The following is a 23,912-nucleotide window of genomic DNA, read 5'->3' as shown; positions in this document are numbered from 1 at the left end:
CATATATTTTACATGTGAGAATCAACCCATTTAATAAACATGTACTTGTTATTTAACCTCTTTAACCTTTATTGATTTTTTTTTGTTTTATGGGGTTAAGGGTGTGATTGGAGAAGAGAGAATATTAAGATTACCGAAATAAAATTACAATTGAAATAGTAAGGAAGTATAAAGTTAAAAGTTGTATTTTATAATTTTGAGATGGTTAATATTCTAAAGTGAAATATTGATTTTTGAGAGTGGAAATATCGATGGATAAAAGTATGTATTTGGAATCCAAAAATGTGAATTCCATTAATTTCAAACCTCCAAACTGTGAATTTTGGTTTTGATATTCAAGTCTTTTCTTTAAAACATTGTTTTATAAAAAATGAATAGTATAGGCTGGCAATAAAAAAATTACATAAACAAGTGATTGGCATATACGTAATATTAAATTGAAATAAATAAATCGATGTAATGTTAAATTTGAATATTTTTTTTTTCCCAATTTACAACTCCACTAAAATTTAAGAAGATTTGGTTTACTCATCTTGGATAAACGATGATCAAGTGCTCTGTTAAAACACTGCTTCAATTACCCGCCGTGTTAAATTAATATATTGGACATGATGAAGATGTATAATTGTCAAATTTACAAAAAAAAATATTAAGAAGATTTGCTTTTACTTTTTATATATTATCTAAGGTAAGCTCTACAATTTTCAAGGAATACGGTTAATTAAAAACACAACTCAAAGTCAATATAATGATATAATAGTTGTGCAAAGAGGCTCATACTACGATAGAGGTATAATTTTTTCTCAGCAAGAAAAGTATATATATATTTATTCTAAATAATAAACAATGTTGGACGTAATTAAAAACAAAAAAAATTATACATATTTGGTTAGTTTTAATTAAAAACATTAAAAAACATCAATAATCTCACTCTCTCTTAGCTAAGTTTGTTGTTGATATCACAACCCCATATGAAAGAGATATAGTAAAAATATTTTACTCACTCTTAACAAAAAAATAAAATATTTGGATGCTCATGTGAAATAACATAATATTATATCAATTTTAAAAGTTTTAATTAAAAACATCAATAATCTCACTCTCTTTTAGCTAAGTTTGTTGTTAATATTACAACCCTATATGAAAGAGATGTAGTAAAAATATTTCGCTCACTCTTAACCAAAAACAAAATATTTAGATGTTCATGTGAAATAACATAATTTGTATCAATTTTACAAAAAGAAAGTGTCATATATATGTGTGTGTAAAATGCATAATTCTTACATTCTTTAAAAATATTCCAATATAAAACTTGAATAAACTATCTTAATATCTGCATTATCAACTTTATACATGTAGATAAATAAAGTCGAAAAAAAAATATGTATAAAAAATATTTGAACTTGAAAAATGTAGTAAATGAGAATAAAAAATTTAGTTATTTCCTAGAATAATTAGAGATCTATGTATTTTGTTTAATTTTAAATTTCTGGCATTTAAAAAATATTGATAACACAACCAAGATATATATATATATAGAGGTTATAAATTAAATATTTCAATATGGAGAGTTGAGTGATTTGATGTTTATTTCAAAAATTATTTACTAATAATCAAGATTGCAAAAACATTTTGACATGGAAAATAGAATTTATAACAAATATTTTAATGAACTTATGAAGTATATATTTCAATGTCAAATATATACATATTACATATATTTAAAATATATATGTATTTATCATATAAAACACCTTGAAAAATAAAAATTTTCGGTTAAAATATTTCAATAATTGAAAATATAATTTATTTTGGTTAAAACATTTTAAGTATTACTACTATTCTATGTTTTAGCTCTTTTTCGGGTATTTTTTTGGGTCATTTGAGATTGATTTATCAAAAACTTGTTAAATTGTAAATTTACTTTGTGTAATCTATGTAATCCTAGTGCTCAAAAGGATTTTCAAAGAGTTGAATCCATTTATACATTCAAAAATGCAATTTAAACCATGAAAAATTATATATATGATGATGATGATGATCACTGAAATCTATCGAATCTTCAAAAAAGAGATTAATTGAGACATTTCAATATTTTATTTCTATGATCAAGTAAAATGGAAAGAAGTGTTCCTACATCACTATAGTTTTCCTCATTGAACAAGTCAAGAAGGTTGGTAGTGTGTCAAACGTTTTGGAAATAGACCAAATTCGAGCTTCACTTTGAAACTCATAGGATTACGGAAGATATGCGCATGTGTTCAATGATCTTGCTGAAAATATCCCTTTTATCATAGGCATACAAACAAAGTGGATGTGTTCAATGATGCTGAAATACTCTCACAATAATATTATCCCAATGGATTCAACCTTTAGTACAAATAAGTATGGGGTGAGTACATATTTAATCCGATTTATTTATTTAACCTCATATATATGCATGTATCTTATATAAATATAATTATGCACATTTTTTGTAATGCAGTATCAACTTTACACCTTAATGGTTTTCGACGAGCATCACAATGGGGTTCCAATAGCTTGGGTGATATCATCACACAATACTATAGCTGATCTTTCTAAATGGATGTTGGCCTTACTTGCAATTGGAAACAAAGAGCGACCAGATTGGCATGTTCTTGCCTTCATCACAGATGATGCTACTGCAGAAATTGAAGCATTGAGGTGATGTGTTTATTATTTTTACAAGAGGCATAAAAAATATTGTTAATGTATAATCTCACTAAAAATTATGTTATTGCAGGTCTACGATCAAGTGCAAAGTATTATTATGTGTGTGGCATGTTCGTCGTGCATGGTTGAAAAATGTTGGAAACAAGGTCCAAGGGAATCATACAGAGATTTTCCACATTCAAATCAAGATACGAACAATGCCCAGTTTCCGTATATGCACACATCTTCCGTATATGCCCAATTTCCGTAAATGCGCACATCTTCCGTATATGCCCAGTTTCCGTATATGCACACATCTTCCGTATATGCTCAGTTTCCGTATATGCGCACATCTTCCGTATATGCCCAGTTTCCGTATATGCGCACATCTTCCGTATATGCCCAGTTTCCGTATATGCGCACATCTTCCGTATACGCCCAGTTTCCGTATATGCGCACATCTTCCGTATATGCACACATCTTTCGTATATGCCCAGTTTCCGTATATGCCCACATTTTCCGTATATGCCCAGTTTCCGTATATGCGCACATCTTCCGTATATGCCCAGTTTCCGTATATGCGCACATCTTCCGTATATGCCCAATTTCCGTATATGCACACATCTTCCGTATATGCGCACATCTTCCGTATATGCCCAGTTTCCGTATATGCACACATCTTCCGTATATGCCCAGTTTCCATAAATGCACACATCTTCCGTATATGCACACATCTTCCGTATATGCCCAGTTTCCGTATATGCGCACATATTCAGTATATGCCCAGTTTCCGTATATGCGCACATCTTCCGTATATGTCCAGTTTCCGTATATGCGCACATCTTCTGTATATGCCCAGTCTCCGTATATGCAAACATCTTCCGTATATGCGCACATCTTCCGTATATGCCCAGTTTCCGTATATGCGCACATCTTCCGTATATGCCCTGTTTCCGTATATGCGCACATCTTCCGTATATGCGCACATCTTCCGTATATGCCCAATTTCCGTATATGCCCACATCTTCCGTATATGCCCAGTTTCCGTATATGCACACATCTTCTGTATATGCCCAGTTTCCGTATATGCCCACATCTTCCGTATATGCCCAGTTTCCGTATATGCGCACATCTTCCGTATATGCCCAGTTTCCGTATATGCACACATCTTCCGTATACGCCCAGTTTCCGTATATGCGCACATCTTCCGTATATGCACACATCTTTCGTATATGCCCAGTTTCCGTATATGCCCACATTTTCCGTATATACGCACATCTTCCGTATATGCCCAGTTTTCGTATATGCGCACATCTTCCGTATATGCCCAGTTTCCGTATATGCGCACATCTTCCGTATATGCACACATCTTCTGTATATGCCCAGTTTCCGTATATGCGCACATCTTCCGTATATGCCCAGTTTCCGTATATGCGCACATCTTCCGTATATGCCCAGTTTCCGTATATGCGCACATCTTCCGTATATGCACACATCTTCCGTATATGCCCAGTTTCCGTATATGCACACATCTTCCGTATGTGCCCAGTTTCCGTATATGCGCACATCTTCCGTATATGCCCAGTTTCCGTATATGCGCACATCTTCCGTATATGCCCAGTTTCCATATATGCACACATCTTCCGTATATGCCCAGTTTCCGTATATGCACAGTTTTCTTCAGCCATATTACAAGCTAAAAACAAATTATTTTGGCTGATATTTTCTCTAGTGAAATTTTCACTAGTTCTATTACTCATATCATGCTGCTTCTTCCTACATTCATTTGCATAATGCCCATATTATTTACAATAATGACATTGGACATTGGCTTTATCATACCTTTGTCCTTGAGCATGATGTTGTCCACTTTGTTGGTTGTTGCCTTGGCCTGAGTTCTGATTTGGATTGTTGCCTCTTCCTTGAGTATTTGCTAGACTGTTTCTTCCACCTTTGTTTTGGCTTCTGCCTCTTCCTCTCTTGTTTCCTCTGCCTTGACCTCTTCCTCTTCCAAAGAACATCTGGGTCTTAAAGGCATGTTCTAGAGATGAGTTTTCATTTCTACTCAATCTCTGCTCATGTGTTACCAGTGATGCATGTAGTTCATCAACTGAGAAGTTTATGAGATCCTTTGTTTCTTCTATGCTGGTGACAATCACATCGAACCTTGAGGGTAGGATCCTCAACATTTTCTCCAAAATCCTCCTTTCTTCAAGAATCTCTCCATGAGACCTTATCTGTGTGACCAAACCAATCACATGTGTGAAGAATGAGTCAATGTTATCTGACTTCTTCATGCAAAGAGTCTCAAAATCTCTCCTCAGCAACTGTAGTTTTGTTGTCTTCACTTTCTCCATGCCTTGATAGGCTATCTTGAGAGTTTTCCATGCTTCTTTGGATCTCTTAGCTGTTGCTATCCTTGGAAACACACTCTCATGCACTGCTTGATACAAAAAGTAGAGAGCTTTAGAATCCTTATTCTTATTGCTCTTCAACAGATCTTTCTCTGCCTGAGTTAAATTATTAAACTCATTTTCATCTGCTGGTTCTTCAAAACCATCCTCAACAAATTCCCATAAGTTTTGGGAATCAAGCAAAGCTTTCATAGTTATTGCCCAATAGTCATAGTTTTTCCCATTAAATTGTGGGAGTTGAGTATTACAGATACCCATGCTAGTGTTGGCTCCAACCATTCTTGCACTCTTAGCTATGCTTCAAAATACTTGACTGTGTAATTAAGATAACTGATTGTCTTCAACCGTAATACCAAATACTTATTTGAGAAATACCTTGGATTTTTCTTGACTAAGTCTTCACTCTGCTGGAGAAGCTGCTGCAACAAGAAATCCTTCCTTCAGCTTCTTTGACACCTTCAAAGAGCCTAGACAAGCTCTGATACCAGGTCGGGAATTTCTGGTGATTCCAAACAAAATTTACTGAACAAAGAATGCTCTATTTCTTAACACAGGAAGCTAAAAATTTGATTCCAGAGAACAGAGATTCACACCCATTAAATAACTTGTATTCATTAATAGAAAACAACTGTTACATAAAAGAAATCTTCCTCTATCAGAGGGATTACAACCAGAACGCTTCAGTTCCAACAAGAATTTACTCTGTTTCTCCAAAAACTAACACTGCTGAAACACTCTATTTCTGCTTTCAAATTTTACATAGCTGTGTGTAAAATTTTTATGCTCTGATAACAAACCTAAGAATAATATGCTCTGATACCAAATGTTATACATGAAACACACAATTAAAATAGAAATAGAAAGTTAAGTAACTCAATGCCTTGAGAATTAGATAGAAGAATGGACGAGAAGTAACTTCGAAAGGGAAACCTTATTCTACAATATAACCAATGTACAAGATGAGATGCTCACTAAAACTTGGTCTCCCTCATATATAGAAGAAAATGAGTACAATTACAATTAAAGGGTCTAGCTAGCCAATAAGGAAAACACTAGTATAACAAAGAAATGCAATAACTCAATATCTATGGCTTCACATATTTATTGTGAGATACATAAAAAATGATTAGGAGACATACAATCACTTACATGGTCAATCTAAACTCGTGTTCTATTCCTTAAAAAGACATATTTTCAATATATAAACACATGGGTGAAGTAGAAAATTTGGAATTTGGAATTAACCAACAAGGAAAGTAAATTAACTGAATTGACCATAGGAATTAGATGTGAAGCAAAAGTATGTGATACTGGATTGATCATGATATTAATTGCATAAATTTTGATTAAACATCTCTATGTATTGTTACACATTGAAGTCTAATTATTTATTTTATAAATAATCTTTTCTAGGCATGCATGTACTATCATATTCTACAATGTGAAAATATGGTCAGTATTTTAGAGTTGTGAATGGAAATCGTAGAAACAAGCACATAATTATGGAGTGTCTTATTTAATTAAAAAAAATTGCAAGATCAAGCGATACAAACCTAATAGAAAGAAAACTTGATTATTTGACATCATTTATGAGATAATTTAATTGGATTACAGTCCCTTTAAACAAATTATTTTTAAATGTAGACGATTTTAGCTTTTTTTGTAGAAGATATATTACATATGAATTGTATGGTGATATATATATATATGAGAATTTTATGTCATACAATTTATTCTTTTAGAACACCATGAGTAAGATTTCTTCCATCTTGATGTCTGCAGCAAAATTTGGTGGTTTTTTTACTACATCTACACCTAGAAGAAAAAAAGTTCTTGAAAATATACTTGTTACAATTTTTGCAGTAATTCAAGAAGGGAATGATGTCAATATTTGTGGTAGAATAACAAGTGCACTTTTGTTAGGTAGTGTGCACTATACTGTGCTTTTTTTTACTCACACATATGCACAAAGTATGGTTGGCTCATATCCTTATTTGGTAAATTTAAATGAATAATAGCTCCTAAGTCATAAGCCATATTATAATGAATAGAAATCAATCAATGTTTAGCTCAGTTAATTAATGTGCATAAAATCATAAATCGATAGCACTTAGGTGTTTTGTATATATAAATATATGATCTCCTATGTCTTTATTATTATTTTATTCACGATATTATGGATAGGTAATTATTATTTTACCTAAATTTATTTATTAAAAATATAATATAAATAAACTAATTTTATTAAAACATTTTAAAATTAATATTCAATATTTTTTTTGAATAAATTATGTATTTTTTTTTTTTTTGTAGGCTGGGGTGGGACTCTCCGATTTACATGTCCATTATGAACCCCTCTACGGGGGAAGGGTAGCCCAAGATTTGAACCCAAGATCTCCGGTTCGGTGAGACTTCATTTCCACGGCCCTTGCCGCTTGAGCTACCCCATGTGGACGAATAAATTATGTATCTAATTTGAAACAGAACATTATTTAAATCTAAATTGAAATTGTTGTAAACTTACATTTTAATAATAATTAAGTTTTCACAATTATCAAATTTACCTTAATCTTAACTAGAGTATTTGATTTCAATTTTGTTAAAATTGGTGAAAAGTGCATATGTAAATAAATGACAGATACACAAAATGCTTTAGATAATTGTCATTATTATAATATACGGAATCGAATATACATGAGTTTGGATTGTGTTAAAGTTCATTATCACCCTTACATCGAGGTGTCAATGTACCAAAGAGCATAGTAAGTTTATGCACATTTCATATATTTAGGTGTCAATGTACGAAAGAGCATAGTTGATATTAACATGAATAAGCACTAACAAAAATATATTTAGTAAAACTTTTACCTAAATTTATTTATTAAAAATATAATATAAATAAACTAATTTTATTAAAACATTTTAAAATTAATATTCAATATTTGTTTTGAATAAATTATGTATTAAATTTGAAACAGAACATTATTTAAATCTAAATTGAAATTGTTGTAAACTTACATTTTAATAATAATTAAGTTTTCACAATTATCAAATTTACCTTAATCTTAACTAGAGTATTTGATTTCAATTTTTTTTAAATTGGTGAAAAGTGCATATGTAAATAAATGACAGATACACAAAATGCTTTAGATAATTGTCATTATTATAATATACGGAATCGAATATACATGAGTTTGGATTGTGTTAAAGTTCATTATCACCCTTACATCGAGGTGTCAATGTACCAAAGAGCATAGTAAGTTTATGCACATTTCATATATGACTATTTGATGCACTTCAAACGATAGTGAGTTTTGATGATTGATCTGACCTATGTACATGCTTAGAGTTAGCATGGTTTGAATTCCAAGGTGACACTATTAAGAACCTTTTAAAAGAAAAAGAAAGAAAATAGAAATGTAGGCTAATTTTAAATGTCATATATGTACCAAAGAGCATAGTTGATATTAACATGAATAAGCACTAACAAAAATATATTTAGTAAAACTTTTACCTAAATTTATTTATTAAAAATATAATATAATTAAACTAATTTAATTAAAACATTTTAAAATTAATATTTAATATTTTTTGAATAAATTAAGTATTAAATTTGAAATAAAACATTATTTAAATCTAAATTGAGAAATGCTGATTCTGAGATAAATAATACTTATTGACATAACTAGAAATTACTCTGAAATAAACCACACCTATTGGAATGTCAAGTGGAATGTTGAATCATCTTTGACCATTCTTCAACTCCCAAGCCATAAGCAAAGGAGTTGTTGGACCTCCAAAGGAATCTTGAGTCAATTCAACCCCTTAGTGGGAAAATTCATAAATTGGTTTTAATTAAAAGTTATTGAGTCTTCAACATGTGGATGACTAGTAAAAACATATTATAGAGGAAGAGTCCAACTAGCCATTAGCTAGTCGTTATCTAACCATTAAGAAAAGTTTTACAAAAGGCTAGTCTCTCCTCTAGTAAGTGTTGTTGAGTAGGAGATGATTTTGACGCGATAATACAAAGAAACTATTTGTGAAAATACTCTCTTATGCATTGAGTTGATCTTCTATGCCTTTTCTTCTTGGTTTTTTCCTACAATCTTGTGCTTTTAAGGACTAAGTTGCAATTATACTTAATCTATCACAATAGTATCACAACAGTCTGTAGAGGGTCATGTGGAAGGGGAGATCAAGGCCCAGGTCTTCACCTCACAATTTGCTAGTTGCCAAAAATACTCTTTTCCAAGTGTTGGACAAGCTCTCTTAGGGGGGAATCTCCCTTTACATTTGTGAGCTATTGACACTAGTGTTGCTATTATAGTTGGGGGATCTCAAAGGAGTAGATCCTCCTAGTGTGGTTGAATTTTCTTGCAGGTTGTCCAAGGCTAAAAGAGGGGGATAATCTTGCCCCCAACTCCCCACTCATCTCTAGTCTCAAAGGGAAAATCAACAAAAAAAAAAGGTTGTGATCGCAACTCTGCAAATCGGTAAGCTTAAACAGAAAAGGTAAAACCTCACCCTTCAACCATCTCATCATTTAAAAGTTCTTTAAAAAAATTCCTTTTATATTTTTATTACTAGCTTCCTGCAATTTACCTATCATATATAGCGCTAGTAAACCTTGAAGAAAAAGAGCTTAAGTATTTATCACAGCCAAGGAATTGATATATCTATTTTTAAGATTATTTTGCCACATTTACATGAGTATATCTAGTTTATGTGTGCAGATGTGTAGGAAGATATAGCTGTAGCAAACTTTCATTTGCATATTTTCACTCAACAAAGCTCCCTTTTACAAGCAAATATATTTTATTTGCCTTGTTTTAGCTCAGATTTATTTATTAAGTTTACATCTTGAAAATATAGCATGGATTTAGTTATTTCAACCCTTTATAAATGTATTACTTTGTTGAAACAAATTTCTATGTTGCGTACCCAAGGGGTTTTGACCCCAAGACCTCATAATGAATTTTCAGCTTTGTAAAAAATCATTTTATTGCAGGCCTAAAGGATTAAAAGTGGTTTAAATAGTCCAAACTTATACCTTCTAACCTCCTCCCAGGCACTTTTGGGTGAATCTCAAGGGGAAGTATCGAGAACATTGACTTTATATAACCATAAAATTAAACAATGCTCCCGTAAAATAATTTCAACAAAAACAAAACCATGTTTAAAAGAATTCAAAGTTCGGAAAACATTGTTTTAAATACAAATTTAAATGATTAAAAATAAATAAAATGTTTTAAAAATTATTATTATAGAAATTATAACACATGAAAAACAAGTGTTACATAGTCACTAGTGTAGCTAGTTCTGCCTTTTAGTTTAAATATAGCTAAATTGAAATAAAAAACAATAAAGACAAATAATTTCTATTGTATTTTCTCTTTCTTTCATAAGTGGTGATAACACTTAGCTCATGCATATGGAAAAATACTTTTAATGATAGTGGAAATACACATCCCATCATCAATCTCGAAATGAATGTAAAATTGAGATATAACCGGAGCTTCAACATAATGAATACTCTCTACAATTGCTATATATATGTAAGCCATGTACCAAGGGCTTGAATTGATATAATACTTTGAAAGTATATTTCATATTCTCTTTATTGTATCAATTAGTTAATCGATTTTAGATACCATTATCTTTTATAGAAGTGGTTATAGTTAGGGATCTTCCATTTATCATAAGGAACTTGCTTTAAAGCATGCTATTATATAATCTCTTTATCTAGAACTTCTCATTTCACAAAACATTTTATTTTATTTTATTTGATACACACACACACACACACATATATAGCATGCTTACCTCGTAAGATTAATCGATACATTTCCATGAACACTTTAAACGAACCTTCCCCTTATTGTTAAATATTAAAAAGTTAATTAACATTTTGTAAGTTCAAATTTATATTTATTTTTAATCTTATTTTAATTTATATTTATTTTTTTAAATCATGTTTATCCTTATTTGATATTAAAACAATATGATAATGACAAATGAGATCTGAAAAAAAATAAAATAATAATAAGGTATTTCATTTTTTACAATTTTATTTTCATGTTTAAAAATTATCATAAATATTCCAACAGTAATATAATTTTGTTAATTCTTCAAAATGTATTAAAAATATTTTACTTTTGTTGATTGTCTAAAAAGTATTCAAAAAATTCCATTAACATCATAGTTTTGTTGAGTTAAAAAATTAAGAATGTGAGTAGCATGACACATATTTTAAAATGTAGATTTAATTTTAATTCTAGGTTGGATATTATAAGAGAGAATATTTTTGATCTTCTATCTTTTTAGATTCATAAAAGTGACAAACATATTTATCTGAATATGTTTTGGGAATTAATTCATATTTTAACATGTTTAATTTCTTTTTTTTTTCCCTCTTCACACTAATTAAGACAAGGAGATACTTTTGATTTTAGAAATTCTAATTAATCTCATCATTATAATATCTTAGTGTTAATTCATATTTTAACATGTTTAATTTCCTTTTTTTCCTCTTCACACTAATTAAGACAAGGAATGACTTTTGATTTTAGAAATTCGAGTTAATCTCATCATTATAATATCTTAGTTTTATTCTTCTTCATATTTCTTTATCACGGCAAAACTTTTCATTAAATATTATGTCATTTTAGCTTGAGCAAAAAGTGACTTTGAATAAAGTGAAAAATAATTTTAAGAAACCTCTTACTTTCATAATACTTATCCATATATATAATATACATAATCATATCCATAATTTTAATAACAAAAAAAACTTGTTTAGTTTTATAATAAAATAAGATTTATTAAATATTAATATTTTAAATATTAATTTTTATATTAATTAAAAAGTAATTATTATATTTTTTCCAACCCATGGCTTAAATATAATTTACAAAAAATTAAATAAACTTTCTATAAAATTATTTTATTAATTAAAAATAAATAATTTACAAAATTTCTAAATAAACTTTTTATAAAAAAATTATAACTTTTATACCTTCACTTTATTATTTAAAAATAAATTTAAGGTAGGAACTATATCTCAACTAATAACAACATCTTTTAATTGTAATTCTTATATTTTAGTTTTTGGAAAGAATTAATATTTAACGTAATTAATCATTATTTATAAGTGAGTTAGGGCATAGTTTCAGTCTTATCAAATATTATGAATTCTAAATAATTGAATTTATTTGTAACGATGATGTAATGATGCTAAGATTAAGATTATTTGGAACAAAATTTCCGTTATAACCTTGGACATTGATATTGTTTGTTTTTATGGCCAAGATAAGAGATATTTTTGGAACAAAACTCGCATTATAACCTTGGGATATTGATACTATTTGTTTTAAGGAGAATCCTACCTCGATAACAAACCCACAACTAATGATCCTCTAAACTTTAGGTTTTGTTTTTTCTTTTTTCTTTTGGTTGAAGTAGTTCTATTAAATGCAAGGAGAAAATAACAATAACGCGGAGATAATTTTCATTATTTTATTAATGGTTTTTTTTTAGTACATTAAAGTTGTAACTAAAATTAGATGTTGGGGAAAACACAAAATTAAATTAGTTATCACCATTTAACATTAATAACCAAGTGTGATTGTTGTAAAATTTCCTCTCCATCTATCCATAATCTTCCCTTCACATACATGGATGGTGTTGGTGATGAAAATCTTAAATTCCATGAAACATTTATCAATTGCAATCTTTCTTTTATTGTCCTTTACTTTAATAATGTATATAGTACGGATTAATAATAGAAATAACATATTTAACAAATAACTTATATTTTAATTTAACTATATTTAAACTAAGTTAGCATTTTTAGAAGGCACCTTTACTTTTTGATGAAAAAAATATAAATTTTCCATAAAATTTTATACAGACAATAGATTAATATGAACAAATATGATATTAAAGCTTACAAAAAAATCATTCATAAATAGAGTTCGTATTATCTCTGGGTAGCTATAGATAATGCAATCATGAAATATCTCATTATTTTAATTGTACTTTTTATTAATAGAAAGTGATATGTTTTTATTGTTTTTTACTCTAATTTAACTATATTTAAACTAAGTAAAGATAGCTACTTTGCAGTCTTTGTTCAAATGTGAGAACTACTTCATACTTTTGGAAACTTAATAATTAAACTATGCCAAAGCTAGCTTATTTTGAATTATAAGTTTTAAAGTTTTAATGGTCGAATATTAAAAAAACCATTATGTTGTGTGATTGTGAAAATAAAGAATCAGTTACATATTATTATTTTGCGATTGGAATATTTGCAAATTAACAATGTTTAATATTCCGAAATGGTCCAATATAATTGGTTTGATGGGAATCAATGAAAGTTGATGATTACATTGCAGTGCACTGTTATTATTATAAATCATTTAGTTCAATTTTCGTGAGATTGGAAACTATTAAATACAATGTGGAAACTATTTAGAGTTGCACGTTCTCCATAGGAATTTTAAAGAGTTTCAACACTCACAACTCTTCTTGCTGTGACTATTGCATGGTTGTTATCAATATGGGCGCACAAACCATCAATTTTTCTTCTTTCTAGCTCAGATATGATATTCCTTCCAACTCTGTAGATACCAAAATACCACCATCTACAAATTATGAGTATGTTTCTATAAGTTTCATTGATATCTTCATTATTCACTTCTTCCATCACAAAAGTGCAGAAGCAACTCTGCAAGCCAATCTGGAAATGATCTATATGAGCTTTGGCATGAGATATATGTTACGTTTCTATTTGGTAAGTAGGTTTCACTTCTCATAACTATTGGCATCTATTTAAAAATCCTACTTAGCCTTACCTGCTAAATGTGTTACTTGCTTCCTTTTCAATTGTTGTGTCTCTGTTTTGTCTCTATCACCTCTGCAATACCTGTTAAGTCTTTCACCCATGACCATTCTTTTGAAATTGCTTGGTAATCAAAATATTTGTCCCTGGCATTTTCTTCTGATGCGCTTTGTCATTTTCATTACCCAACCACCTCTTCTCTTTAACTATTTAGGCACTGTGATTTTTATTTTTTATTTTTTTCTTATTATCTATCATTTCTGGATATTCTCCTTACTAGCTTGTACACCTCATGACATTTCATAACTAAGTATTCCTTTAATTTCTTTAACAAAATTACCTACCATTCAAAGAAATAGTTATTGAGTTCATCGGTTGAGTTGTTGTTGATTTACTCTCCTATGTACTCTGTTGCCCCAACAATGTAAAATCAACACTGCTAGCACCATTATAATATCAATTCCACCATGCATATATATTGTTTCTCTATTATATACAAGAAAGCGAGTCGAAATATCTACACCTTTGTCACCATGTCCTCTTGAATAAGACGTTACAATATTTATGAAGCCTAGATTTTTATAATTGATCAAAAATTGTATGTATATACATGACTAAATTTTATTTGTCTATCTAACGTATTTGAGAGAACAAAAAGAGAATTCCAATACTTATTTAGAACTTAGAGTGATCACGTTTTGTGGAATGACGCAAGTCAAGAAGAAAGCATTTATTCTATTTTGGATGGCAAAAGTTGACATTGGTTGTTCTAGCATAATGAGGATAGTGAAAATTAAATACCATATACTTCTCTGTTAATATTTTATCACCTTTGGTACCTATCATATATTTCATTCCTATCGCTCAAGTCTTCTATATAATGTTTTGTAACACCAGACTGTGCACAAAGTGTTGTAATAAGTGGCACGTTGGGTGTCTTTTATTAACATTTACAACCTCTCAAGACCCATTGATTGATAATCGTTCTGTTAGCATTCCTCTGCCTTCTAATGCAACCTATGAAATATTTGTATGAAATACTTCTGACTTGTAATGCATATCATAACTGATGCAACATATAGTTCTAACTTTTGTAACTGTGAAAATGACTTTGCTGAATTGGCTTCAATTAATCTACTCCGTGAATATCTTTGGCATATTCTATCATAATCTATTTCTGGTGGCATATACCATTAGTAACAAATCCCTGACCAAGCTATGTAACGTTCATGCCAAAGAGATGAAAATCCATTTCAACACCCACTGATCCACAATAAAATGGAGTTTCATGGGAGGCTTCCTCCAAAGGATAGAGATAAAATGTCTACTCCATTCAACACCACTGTGTCCATTCCTGCCATGATGTCTGAGTGGGAGCACCCTTGATACCAGTATACCTTATACACTACTATAATGTTCACAGTGTAGCCCATGGACTCATATATGAGGCATTTCCCTCTTTTCAAGTGCCAGAAATGGGCACCCATGCACCTCTCCATGGATTTTATTGTGGCCACCTGATTGCTTCTCAGTTTAACTCTGAATCCAATGAAAGCAATATTTCCTATGTAGAGTATACTCATTTCTTCCAATTCTTCATCATTTAATACTCATGCTTTCATAACTGCAACCTGAATGAATTACCCATACCAAGTTACAAGATTCATAGAATCATGGGTTCAAACCTTTGATGAGTTCATGTGAACTATGAATGACTGGAGCTTTCTGACTGCTTCTTTGGATAAATTGCATCATAAAAAAGGAGAAGGGCTGAAACCCATTTTGTGCTAACTTTTCCAACCATGTAATCAGATCTCAGTAAAGCCTTTGTCCATATTCAATAGGCAAAGTAAGAGGTCCATATGTAGTAGTAAGCTCCGAAATACCAAAAATAGATCTCTGAAAGGCTATATTTCTAGAGTAAGAACCTTCCTCTAGCCTTGACCTCATTGATTATCAAATCATCATGCCTATGAATCATGCTTCGTTATTATATGAATTATTTATGTGCATATTTGTTGAAATCTATAACTTTCATAATTTTTCTTTAAAGAATGGAAATTCTGGAAAAACTTATTCTAAAATACACCACTAAAAATTAACAGATATATAGTTGAAATCTACAACATTATTATTTTCCTTCTTTAAAACTAAAATTATGAAGACCTATCACACCTATTAACATAACCAGAAACTATCTACGTGAGCAGAGGGATGATTGAAATGGGTGCTCAGAAATGCGGTCACATATGAAAATAATGACGTCTTGGAGCGGTTTACTGCATTAATAATTAATAACATTAGATTTTGTTAATTATGCTTTGATAAGGATGCCAGGAGACTGAGCACTGAATCGTTCAGGAATATATTATCTTGTTTTTATTCCTTTGTATATATTTGTGTGCATTATTTTGCCTTTAAAGTCACGGATTCACTGTTTCTTGGATTGATGCGATAGCGGCTAGGATAAAGTTGGATAGATAAGGGCAAACGTAGCTAGTGAAGGGCAGTACTTCAGAGGAATATCATGCATATATATTTAAAATCTTTATGATGTTGGCATTTTAAAGACATACTTAGCACCTGGAAACAATTTTTGGAAAAAAAAATGATGTATTAAAAAGTCTAAAGAATACAGAGATTACATATATTGAAACAGTCCTTGTAGCCCCTTTATAGATAAAACAATGGCTAAAGTTATATTATTGTAGCCTAAGTCATTTAAACTTGCTGGAATGTTTAGCCTTCAAAGTAGCAAACCTAGTGGGTTTAGTGAGAGCAATGCTAGTTGAGCATATATGCTCTATGTATTGTTTGCGTGACTTGAACCCACGTGCTTTCAAGTCCTTTGGCGTGATTTTGGTCCTTTTAACCATAGCATCAACATTTATCTTTTTTGTTTTCTGTGGAAATTAAAACATTATCAATAAATATCAAAATCCACATAGATATAATGAAAATATGCTGACCATGTAACGAATATGAAAAGACATTTCATTGACTAGCTATCAATAAATATCAAAATCTATATAGATATAATGAGAATATGGTGAACATGTAAGGAATATGAAAATAAAATGCATTAACTAGTCATAAAAAAATATGTCAATGTTATTATGAGCTAAGATATGTAGTATATAACTTACCTCTCTTAATTTATCTTGAAGTCTAGGTGAATGCCGCAATGGTTGAGGAGAATGTGATTTTTGCTGGGTATCATGTTCACCATCATACATGTGCAAAGGTGTTTTAGGAGATGTATATTCATTACTCTGAACATTAGATTATACATAGATATAAGTATGTGAATAAAAAAGAATTAAATGTAAAAATATGAGAAAATTATTAGAGTATAAATAAATATAGTCTTACCTTGCATTGTGACATTGGACATGAAGATGGTTGTAGCATTTGAACCATTTCATTTCCATTCTTCTTAAGGCTTCTACAAGGGGTTTTCATTGATTGTGATGGTTCCAAAGGGAACACCTGCACCATAAATAAGAAATAACACACACGCACATAATAAAAAAAAATCAAAGATAAGGATATATAGTACAGAACATCCATTTCTCATCCCATCATTATGGTAAAACATAACAATTTATATATTAATATTTTCAGTGGAATAGGTTATATGGATTAAAAACTTACTGGCCCAGTAACCCCTTGAAAACCTTGAAATCTAGGTGAGCGTCGCAATGGTTGGTGGCTTGAATTTGGGGAATTTTGTTGATTAGGCTATGCATATCAATAACAATGAGAAATTAGTATACAATTATAATAAATATAAATATTATTTAATGTTAAAATGTCTAAAAAATTAATATATGCAAAAAAATGGACTCAACCGTGTTGTCATTGTCCTGATTGGTTTCATCAAAGTTTAATATATGGTTGTGCCCATCTGATCCTTCTTCCCCCACATCATCGGGAACCTCAGTGCTTGCTTTCTCTTTTAAAGCAATATCTATGCGCTTCATTGTCTGCATGCGTCTACGAGGTAGATTCTGATCCCAACGTTGAATTTTTTCACAAATCCTTTGCTTTGAAGTGTCATTAAGCTGATCAAATGTAGCAACTGACTGTGAAAACAAGTTTCAATGAATTTAGTCCACAACAATAAATTAATATTAATAGAAAACATATACAGATAAATACTAATAAATACTTACAACTGAAAGAATTTCTTCATTGACAATATTAATAAAAGATCATATACAAATAAATACTTACAGCTGAAAGAATTTCTTCATTGACAAATCTTTTATATGCTTGTTGTCGTGCACGACATAGCCTTGCATCTAAGTCATATTGTATTTTGGCATTTTTCCTTTTAACTGCACTTGTTGATTTGACCGCCCATGTAGCATTTGCATCTATTGCTCGACCTCTTTGACGTGGAGGAATTGGTGGGAGATTGTGGGTGGTAGCGCGATGATGATTAAGGCCAGATAGCTTAGATCGACTCAAATTCCCCGCACAACCACCAACAAGACAAGTGAACACTTGCTTGGTGACTTTGATAGTTACCTCCCATTCATGTCTAATTTCCTCCATTTTCTTACTTCCTTATAAATGAATATGTAAACAACAATGTTGTTAAAAACATCATAAAAACACATTAAAATAAAAATCAATATTCATATCTATTTTTTTGTGGTCATTGTTGCACATCCGGCAGGACAAAGTCTGTAAGTGCTTTCATCAACTGATTTTAGTCTGATTTTAGTTTAACGATTATGTTTTTTTCTTTGGAATTTCTTGAAAGAAAAAAATTGCAGGGATTTTAGTAAATCTAAATAAAAATTATGTGTACTGCAAATTTTTGATAGTGTTGAATTTATTTCTATTATAAAAATATAATTCAAACATTGTATTTACAAAAATAAAATTTTTGAACTTTTTACCCAAATCCGAACCACTTTTAATCATTTAAACAATTTCTCATTAAACAACGCAATACAAATAAATCAAACTATTTTTAACTTTCACCATTTTTATTTATCTAAAACTAAAATGCATCAAATTTTTTTTTTTTTTTTTCTTAATGAATTTGTACCTTTTCTTAGTTTACACTAACCCGTAAACTAACCTCGACTTAGTTGTGGTGCGCATATCCTCAAAGAACTTGAAAATTTTAATGCTATCGAATCGCACTGATGTATTCTTTTAATGCAACAAGGTCCTTATTGTATAGTCTATTTGGGTCTAGACTTATTTATTAGTCTATCGAGTTATTAATAAGTAAAGGTAGTCTGTGTTTACTACTGGATAATATATTTGTTTTAATCTAACTGTGGTTAGATATTGCTCCTATTATTTATGGCCTATTAGATTTGGGAATATTGGTGGCAGTTTATTTGGTATAAGTTTCTTAAAATTTAATTAATTAATTTTATATAATATAATTAAAATTTCATCATTTTTTTTACAAGATTCCGATCAAAAACACCAAAAACTTATAATGAATGGACAAATCCGTCTCGTATTTGCAGAAGCATGTTTAATTTTAATTTATTTATTTTAAACTGAAGATGATCAAATTTCTCAGTGCCATTGAAATGTTTTTCTATCACAAATTTCTGTGTTGCCCTGTGGTCCATACATTGGTGTGAGTTTAGCCGCTCATGATGGTGAAACTCCCACCAATGGGGCATATTTCAATCAAAGAAATCGACGCACTCTGTGCGTCAAAAAAAAAATTCAAACAAAAAAAAGACAACAGCCTTTTATTTATAGGGAAATGGGGTTACATACATAATCCTGATTCTAAAGCACTTTCAGCTATCGGCAGACGTGAGTAAATGTGTCCGATTACATTGCTTTGCCCAGCTATTGGGTAAAAAAAACACACAGCAAAATCCTGCCAGTAGGCAAATATCGAAACGATTTTGTATGTGTGGTCTCCTGGCAAGGCTATGGCCATTGAAATGGAAGTTGACTGTCGATCGTTAGACTTCAACATGGTGTATATTGCTGGCAGAGAAGCAAGAAATTGACCAGATTGATTTACTTTGGTAAAAAGAATAACAGTTAATTAACTGTTATTAATTAATGGTGATTCAAACTACATTGCAAAGTCCAAATGTGTAAAACTGTAGAGATTTCTTTTCCAGTCCTTTATAGCGCATAACCTCCAAACATCTCCTGGAATGATAGCATTAAGTATTTCTTTCCTGTAGTATCAGCTTGAAGTTTTCTATGTGATTGATCAAATCTTTAGAAGAGAAGTATAACCTGACACTTTCCTTACATTTATATTTTATAAAGTCGAGTATGGATTGAAATGGTATTGCTGTAAATGGTGACTAAATTTAACTTCCTTTTTAATGAAATTTGGAGGGAAATAGATGTTAAAATTCACCAAGAATTCGCAGGCTTCAGGAGCACTAACCTTGCCAACCGCAAATCTCGATAACCAATGGCCAGCTCCTCCAGGTATTGAACGTCTCCTCTGTTATGTTCGCCGCGGAGTGCTCAGGAATGGTTTTGCAGATAATGTTCTGTTCGCCGCGGAGTGCTCAGGAATGGTTTTGCAGATAATGTTCTGTTCGCCGCGGAGTGCTCAGGAGTGGTTTTGCAGATGAGCTGGCCGGGACTTTGAAGGCCGGAGGAGGTTGGTCCCGTTCGTGCGTGAGGTAAATGAGCTCTCCCGTCGGGCATTAATACGATCTGAGTGGAGGCCACGCTCTCCCGTCCGGCATCAATACGATCTCCGTCCGTCATCAATACGATCTGAGGGGAGGCTGCGGGTGGCTGCGGGCAGGGTCGCCGGGGGTTTCGATGGGCAGCCGGAGAGGGATGCCGGAGACAGATAAAGTTTACGATGCATGGTCCGATGATGTATGGTCGATGATGCTCTGTGAGGCTGTCAGAGGGGTACCTCCATAGCATTAACTTTGCTATGGAGGTGGAAATAGGACTCGCCCGTTCTGTCTACCATATTTTGCTAGGATGGTCTTGCATCGTAATTCGGTGCAAGAAAATATTTATCCATCAGATCTTCAACATCCATACCAAACATGGAAATTTGTACTACTTTCATCCAACTAACATTTTTTATTAGCTAATTTTTCCATTTGACCAAGTAATCAAAATGTTATTTTCCTCTTGTCCTCCTCGTCAACCTTTTTTCTAGTGTTGCTTCAATCGCCTTCTGATTTATTCTTGGAAATCGGTCCTCCCATTGGTAGGTCTAGACTTCATCATCTATAGGTTCATTATTTTTTCTTCCTAAAGGGATATATATATACTATGTTGAAAATTTTTGAAATCCCAATATCTTATGGAATCTCTAGTTCATAAACACTAGGGGAAATTTGTTCAACCAAAACCACACACAATCATTAACCCTTATGCTAACCGAAAAATATGAATTCAAAGATTTCAAATTTGGAAGTAATTTGTACTTCATCAGTACCAACAACCCTCTCTAGCTCATATAACCCAGTCATTGATGCCATAAATGAGTGGATTTATATGCATCCTTATATTTCACCATTACATCATTAATATCAATAATTACATCTAGGTTGTAAAGGTTTCATGTCCTATTTGCCTTCATGGCCACTAGAGCACCCTTAGAAACTTTCAATGTTCCACCCTTGTCCTATAAACTTTCGACCTCCAAAATCCAAAGCTCCCAAGTAAACTAATTTCTTCTTTAGTTCAGACGCATCTCTAACATATGATAATGTTCCTATAATGCAATCAAACATTTTAATTTTGATACTTCCCATCCCAACAGTCTTACAAGAAATGTTATTTCCTGTAAGAACAATTCCTCCATTGATTTATACATATGAACAAGACCAATTTCTATGTGAAAACACATCATGAGAAGTGCTAGAATATATTAACCAATATTCATAGTGTCAAGGTATATCACTAATAGAAAAAAAGTCATCAATCATACATGAACCTAATTCAACTAGACTTTTCCTTGTTTTGGAGTCATCCTTGGATCCCTATCTATTCCTATAATCCTTCTCAAGATGCCCTATCTTGTTATGATACCAACATATTAGTTTCCTCTTTTTCCCTTTGGAATTTGATCTATATGTACCTCTTGTTTTTTATCCTCTTCCTTAGCCACCATTGCTTCTAACGTGAAGGTTTATGTGACATACTCGACCCCTTCCTTCCAGTTGAAGGAATGGGATATAAATTATTATTATTATTTATTTATTTTACAACTCATGGAGATCTCATATTTACCATGCTAACACTGGATAAGCCTATAGGCGCTTAGCCTTCATTAGCTCTCTATGGGTTGAATTCCCTTTGTTAATGTCTTGACACTGCTGGCCTCGTTTCCACATGAAACGACCAAAGTTTTGGCGCTAAGGCCGACCGCCCAATCCCCTTCTTTTTCCACCATGGCCCTGGTCCATTTCTATGGAAATGACTAAAGGTCAAGGCTTAACCTCTAGCCCTCTTATCTCGAACATGATCAATGGTTCGGAGCACTTCTCACGACATCTAAACGATGTCTGAAACCTTATCACTCACTGTACTTTAACAAGTGGGATTCCCCGGGAAGGTATTTTGATCAAGTTGCTCACCTCTAAACTGAATACTCAAATCTATTCTGATGGGGGCTCATCACTTATCGTATTATAGAGAGTGAGGTGCTCTAGAAGGCAGTATGATAAGTTTCCCATCCCTTAAGCGACAACTTAGATCTATTATGGGCGCGGGGGCTTCACTTAATGAACCTATGACATATCACGTGTGTTCGTGGCATATTAAACAATACCTTTAATTTGATTGCATACTGGAAACTACCTCTAAAAATCATATTATTTAACCCCCTACCAATATAAACCCAATACACCTTCCCAATTTAAAAACCCCTACTTTCACTAGATATTGTAGGTATCCATTTTTCATTAACATTTGCCCTTCATATTTTTTCATTAACTTTGGGCTCCTTTTTTTATACCTTCCAATATAAAGACCCTCTACCCCCTATATATCCCCCAATATATTATGTCATTTTTTCCTCAATAAGTATCCCCTAATATGAACCCACGTGGTATGGTATTGCTCCCCCAGTAAAGCCCCCATGATTATGGGGCACCAACCCACTTGGGACATGCATATTGTTGAATCCACCAATCAACTACTCATCGACTCCACGTCATCTATCTTGGCCCCTCTCTCGGCTGTCCCCAAACTATGTGATTGGTTCCGTATCGGCTCATTTCACTGGGTTTACGTGGACAACGGGCCCCTCTATAGGTCCTCCATCTTCCAATGATCTCTGTTGGGCTCATGCAGATGACCACACAGTCATTCCTCATCATCGCTTTTAGTCCCTTCCAGCAGACTATCGAATGAACCCTTTTACTTCCCACCGAGTTTCACTTACCGGGCTTCCATGGGTGGCGAGGCCATATGGCCTCTTTCCGATTAGTCCACCATATCCATCTCATGCCACCTCAACCCACTTACCTTACCCTGATTCCTCCCTCGCGGATCCTCTCTATTGTTTTTTTTTTTTTTCTGTCGGGATCATATCATTGGGATAACATAGCAAGTGGGCCAGTCCCCAACCAATGGCGCAACAACACCGGTGTGGACTCGATCATGTATTCCCTTTTACATCATCCCACCAAGCCTTGCCTAGCGTTTCCCCATTACACCATCCTCTTATTCTTAAGGGTTATACATCCGGGCTTATGTGGGTTGTGGGCCAACCCACCCACCAATAGCAACATTGTCAGGGGCACGTCATCTATCACATCATCCCGACGCCTTTTCCTTAACTCCCATTTATTCCTTTGGGAAAACTCTATCACTTACATTTCAACCAATCACGGAGCTTCCAAGATGGAATGTCAACCAATTCATACTAGCTGATGTCATCCCGATAATTCACATTATCAACAGCTAACCCTTCCATGTCTTCCAACCATGTCCTCATGTCATCGTCTAATTGCGTTTGAGGGAAAATATTATGCATCAATGAGGTG

The 23,912-nt window shown here is 32.1% G+C and overlaps 1 long non-coding RNA gene across 1 annotated transcript; it reads right to left on the bottom strand.

The window, feature by feature from the left end:
* Positions 1–17,155: 17,155 nt before the first annotated feature.
* On the bottom strand, positions 17,156–17,674 carry LOC149170760 (uncharacterized). The gene is made up of 3 exons (XR_016259734.1): positions 17,587–17,674; positions 17,305–17,421; positions 17,156–17,204 (listed from the first exon to the last, which is right to left on the bottom strand). It is a non-coding gene; the product is annotated as an uncharacterized LOC149170760 (long non-coding RNA).
* Between the last annotated feature and the right edge of the window lie 6,238 nt (positions 17,675–23,912).

Source organism: Pinus tabuliformis, chromosome 4_2 (assembly GCF_031772625.1).
Source record: "Pinus tabuliformis cultivar Carrire ecotype Pingquan chromosome 4_2, CPIR1, whole genome shotgun sequence".
Taxonomy (NCBI): domain Eukaryota; kingdom Viridiplantae; phylum Streptophyta; class Pinopsida; order Pinales; family Pinaceae; genus Pinus; species Pinus tabuliformis.
This window is presented reverse-complemented; position numbering and strand designations above follow the sequence as displayed.